Source organism: Spea bombifrons, chromosome 5 (genome assembly GCF_027358695.1).
Source record: "Spea bombifrons isolate aSpeBom1 chromosome 5, aSpeBom1.2.pri, whole genome shotgun sequence".
In the NCBI taxonomy this organism is placed as follows: Eukaryota; Metazoa; Chordata; class Amphibia; order Anura; family Pelobatidae; genus Spea; species Spea bombifrons.
Genome location: NC_071091.1, coordinates 55,347,107 through 55,360,414, shown reverse-complemented (window position 1 = coordinate 55,360,414; position 13,308 = coordinate 55,347,107). Strand labels below are relative to the sequence as shown.

The window sequence follows — 13,308 nt, the reverse complement described above, 5'->3', positions numbered from 1 at the left end:
CCAGCTGCCCCCGTTGTGTATTGATACCACCAGCCCAGATAAAATGCATGGCAGTATTTTATCTGGGCTGGTAAGCAATATGTAAAAAAAAAAATATGTATGTGTCCTGGAAAACATGGCAGATGTGGTCCCTTCAGTATCATGTCAGCCCTGGCACCCTGATTGCATGTACAGGATCTGCTCAACACCTAGATTGGAAGCATAGGACTTGCCAACTTTGACCTCAAACAGCCTGCCTGTGGCATCCTAGCCTCAAACAGCCTTAACAGTTAACAGTAGTGTATTTTTTTATGCAATCTCTATTGGGTCAAACATGTTGTGTTTTCTTTTGTTTATGTCTTCAGTTTTCTTCCTATTGAAAAATAAAATGAAAATGAAAGTAAAACAACACACAATTTGTGTAAAATTTATAAAATTTACGAAAAAACTACTAAATGGGTTTGATATATATATATATATATATATATATAGTGTTTGTGTATGTTGTGTGTTGTTACTTAAACATGAAGTTTTTAATATACTACTAAAAAGAAATACACGTGGCTATAAAAACTCTTGAAACAAATCAGTAACCTATGTTTTGACAGCAGGAGAGAAAGTGATGAGGGTGAAATAAATATTTTACTTTAAGTCAAACCTCAGAGAAGGTTATCTCAAGTGAGATTAAAAGGGCAGCAGATTGAACATCCAATATATCTGATAAATGTGCTTTTGAGACTAAAAAAGATCTCTTTTTTAGATATGTTGAAAGCAGCCATCTAAGAAACAGACCTTGTTTCGCTCCTGAGAGCTCATATATTATAACACCTATGTTTTATTTGCAGAACTTCTGTGGTACAGATATTAGCACAGATTTAACCTTATAAAATAAAATTGATGCTTGAATAGTGAAAGTCTATCTTGATATCAACATTTAAACAATAGTTTTAAAAGCATAAAAATACTATAAAATGTATAAAAATATTTTTTCTTATATTTGTATCTTTAGAAATATGTATCGTTATATGTAATAAAATTTAAATATAAGGTTCACAGTGAACAAAAAAAGGAAAACCTTTATTTATATATATATTTTTGTTTTTATTATCTGTGTTTAAAAATTAAAGATTTTAAATATACTTTGAAATAGTGCTGGTGTATGAAGTGCAACATTTGGCTGTTTTGCACATACCGTAGATATATTATAAAAAATACTCTAAGAAATGACAAAACTCCTCTGTGTAGCACATTTTCCACACACACTTGGCAAAAATTAAATATATATATATATATATATATATATATATATATCATCTTTCCTTCTTATTGATCAATATGGATCAATAATAAATCAAAAGAGGTCAGAAAAATGAGAGAGAGGAAAGTGGGAAATGGAGAATTAAAATTGACATTCAGAAGAAAGATAGTGGGGAGAAAGTGTGAAGGGGAAGAGAAAGAGAGAAATAGAAGGGAGGGGGTAAAGAAAGAGGGATAGAAGTACATAAGAGAAGAAACCAATAATGGAGAAATACAATAAGAAACAAATGTAAAACTAAAGTATATATATATATATATATATATATATATATATCCATTTACCCACAGAGTCCATTGCACACCATTCCAAATATTCCAAGCCCGGTGCTAGTAACCAGCAGTTTTCATACAAAACATTTTCAAAAGATGGTCAGCACTCCAGGTCTTTAAATTGACAATTTCATTTTATTCAAAGTCAAGTCGACGTTTCAGTCATTGCTGACTTTCATTGCTGGTATGTCCTGATGAAAGTCAGCAATGACTGAAACGTCGACTTGACTTTGAATAAAATGAAATTGTCAATTTAAAGACCTGGAGTGCTGACCATCTTTTGAAAATGTTTTATATATATATATATATATATATATATATATATATATATATATATATATATATATATATATATATATATATATATATATATACCGTATTGGCTCGAATATAGGCCGCACTTTTTTCCCCCACTTTAAGTCTTTAAAGTGGGGGTGCGGCCTATATTCGGGGTCTAGTGCCCGGAGGTTGTCTAAGCGCATCGTCTGGACGGTCACCGGCTGCAGCGATGGGGGTAAACAGCCTCCGGGTTGTTTACCCGCATCGCCGCAGCCGGTGACCGTCCACACGATGCGTTTTACCTCTGCCCCCAAGACTTACCGGAGCAGACTCCCGGGTGTCTTGCGGGGCGCCGGTGGGGGACATCTACGCGATACGCGTAGACAACTTCCGGTTGTATACGCGTATTGCGTAGATGCCCCCCGCCGGCCCCGCAAGACACCCGGGAGTCTGCTCCGGTAAGTCGGGGGGGGCAGAGTGGCATATCTCGGCGGGGGGGAGGAGGAGGAGGACAGTGGCAGCATATCTCGGGGGGGGACAGTGGCAGCATATCTCGGGGGGGGAGACAGTCGCAGCATATCTCGGGGGGGGACAGTGTCAGCATATCTCGGGGGGAGGAGGGAGGAGGACAGTGGCAGTATATCTCGGGGTGGGGGGGAGACAGAGTGGCAGAATGTTTTTTTTTTTTTTGGTGCTTTTTTAAAGAAAAAACTTTTTCTTTAAAAAAGCACCAAACTTTTAGGGTGCGGCCTATATACGGGGGCGGCCTATATCCGAGCCAATACGGTGTGTATATATATATATATATATATATATATATATATATATACTGTAATTGCATGTCTGTCTGGTTGAACTTTTTCAAGAGCTTATTAAAAAGGTATTGACATACAGAGGATTTATTATTCACAGAAAAGAACATTTTAAATTAAGACATTTAACTCTTCTTGGTGTAGCTTTTCGCATTATATAAGAAAAATACCAGATATTGGTGTGAAACAAGCTTGTCGTGCATGCATTATAAACTTGTGCCATCTTGTACAAATATGTATTTGTTAAGGGTGTTTGCTTATTTTATATTAACAGCAACAGAATTTAAAAAAACGTTTTAAAAAATACTGTGCTGCTTTTTTTCTCTCTCTCCATGTTATAATGTTTTAATCCAGCTGCATGTTAGCCATTTGTGTGTGTTCTAGCCCTGTCAGTGGCTGAATCTAATAGACAACCTTAACTCCTAATCATGCTGGTATCAATACAATGGCTCAGTCTTGATCACCCAGCTGGACATTCTGACTAATGAAAGCCTAAGGAGGAACAAACTTCATAGCATTGCCATAAAGAATCAGCTCAGTGTGGTGTTTGAGCAGAGAAAGCCCCCAAAATACCACGTTTCTGACAACAATGACAGACTCTATGTCTGCGAAAAAGGAAGTCTATTGGAAGAAAATGAGATAAAACCATTTTTTGTCAATGCCAACCTCTACATTAGTGTATACACTACTGCATATTATCTCATGAAGAAAAATCTTTTTTTCCATTGGACTTCTCTAATGAGATATGAATTTCAGCCTACTTTAAAAATGATATAAAAAATAATTTTGCTTTGTTTCAAGTAAAATATCACATCAATCCTTGCAGTTTTGATTTGAAGTGTTCAATAATGAACAAAGTACTTTGTGAGTATTTTAATATGTATTCTTCAAAACGAAAAAATAAACAAATAGTAAGCCACTTACTTGTATGAGAAGTTGCAGCTCTTCAGCAAAAGCTGCCCTTTTTTCCCCGTAGTCCGTCCATATTCTCACCACTTAATAGGTACTTTCAGTTTCAGGAAAGCGCACCCATTTAAATCATTGGGATTGCTTGCTGCACATTCACAAGGAGATCTAAATAGACACCCACAGTGTTCGCTGAGCCAACAGTGCAGCTGTCTGGTGGTAAGTGTGTCGTGCACAACCAGTGTAGGGCTGAAAAATCAACTGCACAACAAATAGCTTGGAGAGTGGGAAATGGGGCAAATGGGGCAAATGCACATAGGCAGATTATGCAGACTCTCCTGATGCATTTGCAAAATGGACCACACAAAAATTTAAAGGGGCCACATTAAAGGACACTCTTTTAAAACTTAAAAGAGTATTTGTGACAAATGGCATTTACAAATTACAGTAAAAACAAATTACATCACTTTTCTACATAGTCACCTTCCTTTGCGATGCAATTTTTCCAACATCCTACCGATGCCATCAGCAAAAAATATGGTTTTGGTTGAATGTATAGCCACTGATGCACCGCTGCTTTGTCATTGCCCCAAATGGCTTGTCTGTGTCATCTTTGCACTTAAATGGCTTGTCAGTGCCCCCAAATGGCTTGTTTGGGCCACCTTTGTCACCAAAGAAGATGAGAAGAAGAAAAAATCCTGGTGGTGTGGAGGGTGGGACATCCCAGGGCCCCCCCCCACAAGCCATTTTTGTTTCGGTAAGGGGCTTCTACCGGCAGTGTTTGAGCCAATAGAGGAGAAGCGTACCTCAGCTGTGTGATACTGACCCACCACATACATATGTGGAGAATGCTTTGTAACATAACTATTTAACAAGCCTAGATCATGCAAAAGTGTTCTAAATCTGAAACCATCCAATATAGTACAAAACTGTGGAATATGATAGTACTATTTAAATCAATAAATAATAGTAATATAATAATGATAACAATAATAATACTAATAAGGTCTTAAGAACTGTGTCGTGTCTTCTATCTCCTACCAGAAGATGCAGGACAATACAAAAGAAACACAGAGGTAGAAGATAATAGAGCTACAGCAATTAGTCCCAAGTATAGCCATCAGGCATTTTCAGCTACAGAGCAGTCGCACAGGTGAACAAGAAAATGATTCACATGTAAATGAAGGCCAATGGTCACGATTAAACAAACAACAAACTCATGGCTAAAATGCAAACAAAAGCCCAAAGGCAACAATAGCAATAAACAACGGAAACAAAAAGGAAACTAGAACATAAAAACCTATTGGTAAACAAACACACAAAGAAATATTAATGGAGATACATGTGTTTAGAGAACAAAAGAGCCAGGCAACGGAACTGTCAGCTAGCAGATAAGCCAAGCAATGACTGAATGAAGAGGAACTGTATAAATGTTAATTAATATCCAGTATCCACCACATACAATAAAACCCCAACAGCCCTAGTACTTTAGTTGCACTTCACATTGTATACAGAAGTGCGTGAACAGAAGAATGCTCATGCATATGCAATTCACACATAAATGGAAGGCTGTGAAGACTTGCCAGTCATAAAATTTGTATAAGTATTATATCCTTGGCCTGACAGGTATATAACTTTAACATATCACCACATCAAAAGCAGCTTTAACTCAGTATCTCCATGACATACATTGTATTCCAGCACATTGATTCACAATGGGGACCTGTTCATGATTGACATAAAGAATATTTGTCTCTGTATAAATATCCTTTCCAACCTGTGGATAATTTTATAGTAATCTGATCTCACTATTTAATTAAGATGTCCTATGCAACTAAATAATAATAATAAAAAATACATTGTCAAATAGATTTTATACATTGAGAGTGTATGTGCATTTAAAAATATGAAAAAAGAGTAGAGAATTGTTTTTTTTAAAAAAAGTGTATAACCTGGGCAATGACACATGTTTTAAGTATACATTTTATTCTTCCTGGTAGCTTTTGATTGAATTTCAAAATAACTGCATTCTGATAAAATATTTTGTGCCTGTCAATTTCCAAAGGTAGTATGCTGTCATGTCTTATCCTGAATTATAGATAAATAATTTTATTATTTTGTAAATATATATATATATATATATATATATATATATATATATATATATATATATATATATATATATGCAAAAGAGAATAGTGGTGGTGTAACCCACCACAGTGAGTGGAGAGAATAAGCAAATAAAGAGATTTAGCTTACCACTTTGGGGTTAAAATTGATCAGAATCCGGGATGTACATAAAAAATAAAAGAAGCAAATAATAGTGCAGCCTGTGTGCAACACAAATTAATGCAATAAAAGTAATGGGCTGGAACACTCACATGAGTGAGAACATGTGAGTGTTCTATGTGAGAGTTGTAATGTTTACATTATATTAATTCCATTATTATATTGCCATGAATATATTATAAATGTAAGAAGGCAAAAAGGCATGCTTTCCCAAGCTAGACGATGTTGTATTCAATTGCTCATGAATTATTTAATTTGGTGAAAATTACTGCATATGCCGACATGTTTGATTTGTTGAATACTGGCAACAAAGGAATGGCTGATTAAAGCAGAAACGTGTAAGCCAGATTCATCTCGAGTGCTGACCATGGTTCTGGCTCACTTTTTTGCCCAATAGTCAGAATGAGCCAAAGGAGAATTGAGCCAGAACAATGATTCATTTTTTACAACTCCAACAGCAAGACAAAAATACGACTCTGCTAAACTCGCTCTGGCTTACAAGAGAATTCACAGTTAAAAGCTTCTATGAAAATCCACCAAAACTTTGCTCTGTAAAAATTTTTCAATTATTTCTTTGTTTGTGTACCGATAATAAAATATTTCTCAATTCTACACTTTTTCCTGTTCTACATACGTCATCTACATAATGAACTTTATATTTCCTGTAGGTTTTAACTTCAGCTTTGCCAGATTTGTTAGACACAGCACATCTTGTTTATGTCATCAGAATTTCATTTCTTGACAAGTTTTTCTTATGTGATGCTGAAACCTTGGCACATGATTGGCATTGTTTTCTATACAAAAATTACATTTTATAGATTACTTTACTTTTTTTGTTTAATCTGGTGTGGGTGACATATTGTATTTTATGAAATGATTTATGACATGATTTGTGAACTTGAATACATATTAATCGATATATGAGAATAAATTGTTATATTTACGTACTTTCCTTCCACCCACTAAAATGTGTTTGTATTTACCATTTTGAAATTTTCAGAAATCCCAGAATGACATTTTTTAACTGCATAAATAAATAACTTGATACTGTTGTCATGTCTACATCTCCAAAAATGACTTTATATTTTACGTGTTTGACAGTAATACTAATATGTTTTTTGCCATTTTTTTATTCAATTTTATTGTTAATACATATTTTGTATTAAGTTCTTCATATTTTTATTTACAATTTGTTGAGGCATTTTTGGGAAAAACAATAAATGTCATGAATGGTCAAGTATAAAATTGTTATTGGTATTAAATGTAAAAAGTGAAGGTACAATAGTAGAAATTCAAGTAAAAAAAGCAATGTTCTTGTTATTCTTAGTCATTTTTTATTTTCAGCTGCAGTTGTAAAAGTGAAATTGAAAACAAAAAAAACTGTTGGTTGCTCATGGCTAGATTGATTGAGTCTATTCACTAAATATTTTTAGTGAAAATAAGCCCAAGTAAAAGACTAATCAAGAGCTAATTTGTAAATGTAATCAGTAATAATGATTGTTAACCTAAAAGTATTAATGTCACCTCAAATTCCACTGTATAGGTGGGACCATGTTAAGTTTTATTCAGTTAAGCACTGCTTAGAACAGAAAATATTTTATTGTTGATAATGATAAGACAATAGGCATTAATTGTGTATATATTTAGTTATAATGCCATGTCTTTAGGCAGAGCCGGCCTTAGGTGTTCTGGCGCCCTGTGCTGACTACTCCTCTGGCGCCCCCCCATCCCAAAAAAAGAAAGGAATAAAAACTTGTAACAAAACTTGTAACAAAACCCCAATCACTATATACTACGCCAAACATTGATGTGGTGTAGGCCTACCACTTCATTTGCTGGCTTAGTAGTAGGGATGCACCGAAACGAATTCTGGACTGAAACCAAAAGTGCAGCATTTACCTAAATCTAACACTTTTACTTAAAGTAACACACCAAAATAGGACAAAACAATTAAATAACAATATTATCAATATTATATATATATATATATATATATATATATATATATATATATATATATATATAATTAACAGCAATCACATTCCTATCATGCCCAGGCATACCCAGATTCCAGGATGTACTCGCAGACTTGGCATGATAGGAGTATGATTGACCTATTTACCCCTTCTCACTCCCTTCTGCCCTATCTACCCCTTCTCACTCCCTTCTCCCTATCTACCCCCTTTCCCCTGTCTCACTCCCTTCTCCCTATCTACCCCCTCCTAACTATCTACCTTTCCCTCTTTGAAGTTCACTTACCTTTCAGGAGTCCTGCGGTGGGGGTGCAAGGCCTCTGCCTCCCAGCTCTGCCACTGTATGGAACAGAATAGAGTGATGGGAGTTATGATGTACTTTTAGAGCATAATTAGATCATGAAAAAGACATTGGAAATGGTACAGCATAACACCCATCACTCTCACACACTTACCAATCCACACATATACAAATCCACACGTATACCAATCCACACATATACCAATCCACACATATACCAATTCACACACATACCAATCCACACTTACCAATCCACACGTATACCAATCCACACGTATACCAAGCCACACATATACCAATCCACATGTATACCAATCCACACGCATACCAATCCACACGTATACCAATCCACACCTATACCAATCCACACATATACACTAATCCACAAATATATACCAATCCACACATATACACTAATCCACACATATATACCAATCCACACACATATACCAATCCACACACATACCAATCCACACATACCACAATCCACACATATACACTAATCCACACATATATACCAATCCACACATATACACTAATCCACACATATATACCAATCCACACACATACCAATCCACACATATACCAATCCACTCTCACTGTCACACTCACTCTCACTGAATGCTTTCCTACCTTTCCTCTTTTCTCCTTACAGCTCCTTTTCCTTCTCTTCGCTCCTCTTCTTCAGTTCTTCTGTCTTCTTCCGGGTCAGAGGGCACGGACAGCAGTGGGCGCGGCTACAGTGTTGTGCGCCGGGATCTGACAACAAACCCCGGCGCACAGCAGCTGTTGCCGCGCGGATCCCAAGGGAGCGGTATCGGAGGTCTTTAACAGACCTCCGGCTCCCTTGAGTGATTTTAAGCCGGGTTCAAGGGAGATCCTTGAACCGGCTTAAAATCACTCAAGGGAGCCGGAGATCTGTTAAAGACCTCCGATACCGCTCCCTCCCTGTCTGTCTCTGGAGGGGTGCCGGGTGCCCCCCTGATGAGCGGCACCCGGTGCTGACCGCCCGCCCCCCCTGCTAGGTACGCTACTGGTGGCAGCGGACCCCGCGGCGGCGGTGGCGGCGGACCCCGCGGCGGTGGACCCCGCGGCGGCGCCCCCTGGAGTGTGGCGCCCTGTGCGGTCGCACACCCCAAAGGCCGGCCCTGTCTTTAGGTGATGGCGATGTAATAAGGGAATTTGAGCATGGGGCAGTACTCTACTACTTGTGTTGTGTTATCAATCTTAACCCCTTCGGGACAATAGCTGATTTTATCTTTGTTAGACATGTGCATTCATATTTAGGAGAACATGAAATGTTGAGTTTTCATTCGTCAAACCGAATAAAGAACAAACGAATATGGCGTACATGAAGACACACAACACATAAAATTTTCTTTTCTTCGTGTTCGTATATATACTAGGCTAGCCTATTAGTTAAGACAGAATCCCTAAATATATCCTAGCTAATCTCCCTGGTCCCTTCCCCATACAAGTCACTGCCTATCGCCTACCTTAAGTCTTCCATAGTATAGCAGAGGTTAATACTGGAATCCACAAGGGAGAAAAAGCTAAGAGTGTGAGAAAAATAGATCGCTAGCACTTTAACCCGAGAAAAACTAATAGCGTGAGAATGGGAAAGGGCAGCTGCTCAGACTCTTCATTGGTTGAAGCCAGGCAAGCCCCCTGCCTGTGACCAATAGAGTCACTCTTATGGACCTTTAAATCCTGGCACCAAAGCTGGGTTTTTCGCTTAGGATTTCCGTCCTGATGAAGCTGAGGTACATAGTGGAGAAACAAGCATTAGGTTAGAGTGTTAGGGATTTTTTTTCTCACACTATTAGGTTTATCAGGTTAGAGTGCTAGGGATCTATTTTTCTCATACTATTAGCTTTTTCTCCCTTGTGGATTCCCATATTAATCGCTGCTATACTACAGAAGACTTAAGATAGGCTTAAAAAACGGCAGAAAACTAAGAGAAAAACGAATATGAAGAACGTATACAAATATTTGCCCGAAACTCACGCAGGAACGGGTGAATATTTGTAATATATAAAGAATTTTTGTAAATTGTTGTTTGGGGGCCAAAGGGCCACATTTGGAAGGTGCACATTCCTACGTAGTGGACACACTAAGCAGTTTATACTGCTACCAAAACCTTATTAATGTGTTGGGGGAGGTGCAATTAAACCTCCTCCCTATTAACCCCTGGACAGCAAGCTGCAACCAGACTGATGAGGAGCCAACAACCTCAAATATGTGCAAACAGGGAAAAGAAAAAATGTTGGTGCGCTAAGCAAGTCACAGGCTCAAATAATACAAATGTGTAATACGAGGCCTACCAAACAGGTGTAAGCATGCTGCAAAAACAGTGTATTGGCTGTACAATGTATACAAAATCAAAAACTGTCTGCGCTTGACGTGGCGGGTGAGCTTAATTATGCTTTGGCCAATTCATATAACCAAAACCTCTCATTTATATTATGTTTATATATTTGTTGCCAACTTTATTAGGGTAAGAAGCGCAGACAGTTTTTGATTTTCTATACATTGTACAGCCAATACACTGATTTTGCAGCATGCTTACACCTGTTTGGTAGGCCTCGTACTACACATTTGTATTATTTGAGCCTGAGACTAGCTTAGCGCACCGACATTTTTTCTTTTCCCTGTTTGCACATTCCACCTTTGTTTGGGACATCTTTGACCCTGGTCAATTCTATCAAACCATATATTTTTGAAAATTAGACAGTAGTGGACATGGCTTGTGTCGTCCATTATTTGTGATTCACGTCACAGATGTTATTTCATACGTACATGTTAGTGATATGAAGTAACTAACTTTGGATGAACCACTCCCCTGTGGCATACATTACCATACCTGTTATTTCTATATTACATTCTTAAGAGGTGCATTACCTCTACCACCAAGGAGCACTAGAGAGTGAGTGATGATGTGTACATCTTGTTTATATAAGACAATGGATAATGGCTGCCCTTATGAAAAACCATATGGGCTACAACAGGGACCATGGGATATTAGGAATTCCAGTGAAAGGGGGGAAGGAGGAAAACAAGCTGAAAGGAGTAGAAGGAAGTAGCATGGCAGAAGCTAAGGGAGCTGTGAAAGCTTTCCAGAGGAAAAGTATAAAACAGGAAGCTATTCTTCCATCTTGGACTAGTTAAGTGCCAACAAAATAGGACTAGTTTAGTGCCTAGCATTGTAACTAAAATTAGAAAACAATACTGAAAGATTCCCTTCTATATCAACCTGGAATCAAGAGTTATTTTGGACACTGAGCATCAAAGGAGACATTTGGTATGCTGATCCTCTTTGAAGTTAAATACACACGTTAATACAATGTTATAATGTTAGAATATAATAGTTGTCTATCTGTCATTTTGTTATGATACTCTTTTCAATATATTGTTTTTTACCGCCTGAGGTATTAATAAAGTATATCATTACATATCATAACATCTCTTGGTATTCATCTTTACATAATTTAACTCTATTCTGGAATCAAATAAATGTATTGCTGTATTGTTAAATGTGTTTGTATTAAAACAGACCATGAGTTTTGCGTAAAACAGACCATGACCACAACACCCAGGTTTTTCAAATGCTACTATTTTACCTCTTTCCATGCACAAAATTTGCAGTAGTATTTTTTTGTGTGTTTTTTTCCACACATTCTAATTTAGGTGTACATTTACAGCTCCTGGTATATGTCACTGTCAAACACCACCCCAATGTGTGTTCAGAAACATCTCCTGAGTACAGTGATACCATCCATGCATAGGTTTGCCTAGTTGTTTGGGGGCCAAAGGCCACATTTCAGAGGTGCACATTTTTACATGTTGAACTTTGACATTTGGTGATCCTGTGCCCATGCCCTATTTGAGATATCTTTGAAGGCGACCAATTAAATTTACCCCATCAAGCCATATATTTTTGAAAACTAGAAACCCCAGGATATTTTAAATGCATGTATTTTAACCCCTTAATGACAAAGCCCTTCACATGTATGGGCTCAAAATGCATTGTTTTCAATGGGTTTAGGGCCCGCCCATTGTCCTTAAGGGGTTAAATCTTTCCAGGATTTTTGGGAAGACAAAGTGCCAATTTTAGGACTTGCTCATAACATTTTTTTTTTAAATTGTATTTCTTTTAATTATTTGGACATATTTTCATTGAACTGGTTAATTCCCCTTATGATGTCATAGGGAGATCACTGGGGTCATTTTTATTTTTACATTTTATTACATTTTTATTTATTTTTAATTTGTTAAAATGTTTTTAAATTTATTTCACTGATCACATAGTGATTAGTAAGCAGGGCTGTAGTCAAAGTTCTCAGGAGGTTCTGGAAAGACCTTCTGGGAACTCTTTTAATTGTAAAGGGCGCCACCATCTTGTTAGAGGCAGCATGTCTCTATCAGGTGGCCGTTTGAAACCAAATCAAATGGGGCCCCTGACTTTTTTTGGGTCACTGAATGCCTCTATATAGAGGCACTTAAGCAGCAATGGCTAACCTTAGGAGGTATTCATTGCAGCAACACTAGCTGAGCAAAGAAAGCAATCGTTGATTGCTTTCTACGCTTGTTTAATCCCATGACCTGCCAAGCATGTCTATCGTCACTCCTGAGAGCAAAGATAGACAGGCATTGTCAGATGATGACGATGATGATGATTGTCAAGGACATGACAATTTAAGCCAGAGCACTGCTTTTTGGGCCAGGTCTTTTTTAGGTACAGATTGCACATGGAGGTTAAAAGGCTGATGAGTAGGCTGACATGACACAAGCCATCGCAAGGCACTACCAGGCCACATGCAGTACTACAGTATTCAAAGTGTGTGAGATTCTACTGCTGCTGCTCCTCTGTCTCCTTTCTTACTCTAGGGTTTTTGTTTTTTTTTTTTTTCATTACTGTACCAAGTGCAGGGATGTGCCTGTCTGCCAGTGCCTGCTAAGGCCCTGTGTCGTGCTTTTTTCCCTAATATTGGGGAAATTCAGTCTTGTACCATATGGCTTAATGTGCATGTTAGCCAGTGGCTGCAGTGTCCTGCATCTGTTGCTACTACTGCTCATTCGCCTTCCTTACTATGAGGAATCAATTATTTAAATGTTTTTCTAATTTTTTGGAAAATGTGATGTCCTGTACCGTGTGGCTAGATGTGTGTATCTGCCAGTGTCT

At 37.6% G+C, this 13,308-nt stretch overlaps 1 long non-coding RNA gene across 1 annotated transcript in view; it reads right to left on the bottom strand.

The window, feature by feature from the left end:
- The window catches only part of LOC128497394 (uncharacterized), a 41,546-nt gene extending 32,360 nt beyond the window's left edge, over positions 1 to 9,186 (bottom strand). Inside the window, exon 1 of the long non-coding RNA XR_008354311.1 lies at positions 9,161 to 9,186. This is a non-coding gene — a long non-coding RNA (uncharacterized LOC128497394). The remainder of the gene's footprint in view (positions 1 to 9,160) is intronic.
- Between the last annotated feature and the right edge of the window lie 4,122 nt (positions 9,187 to 13,308).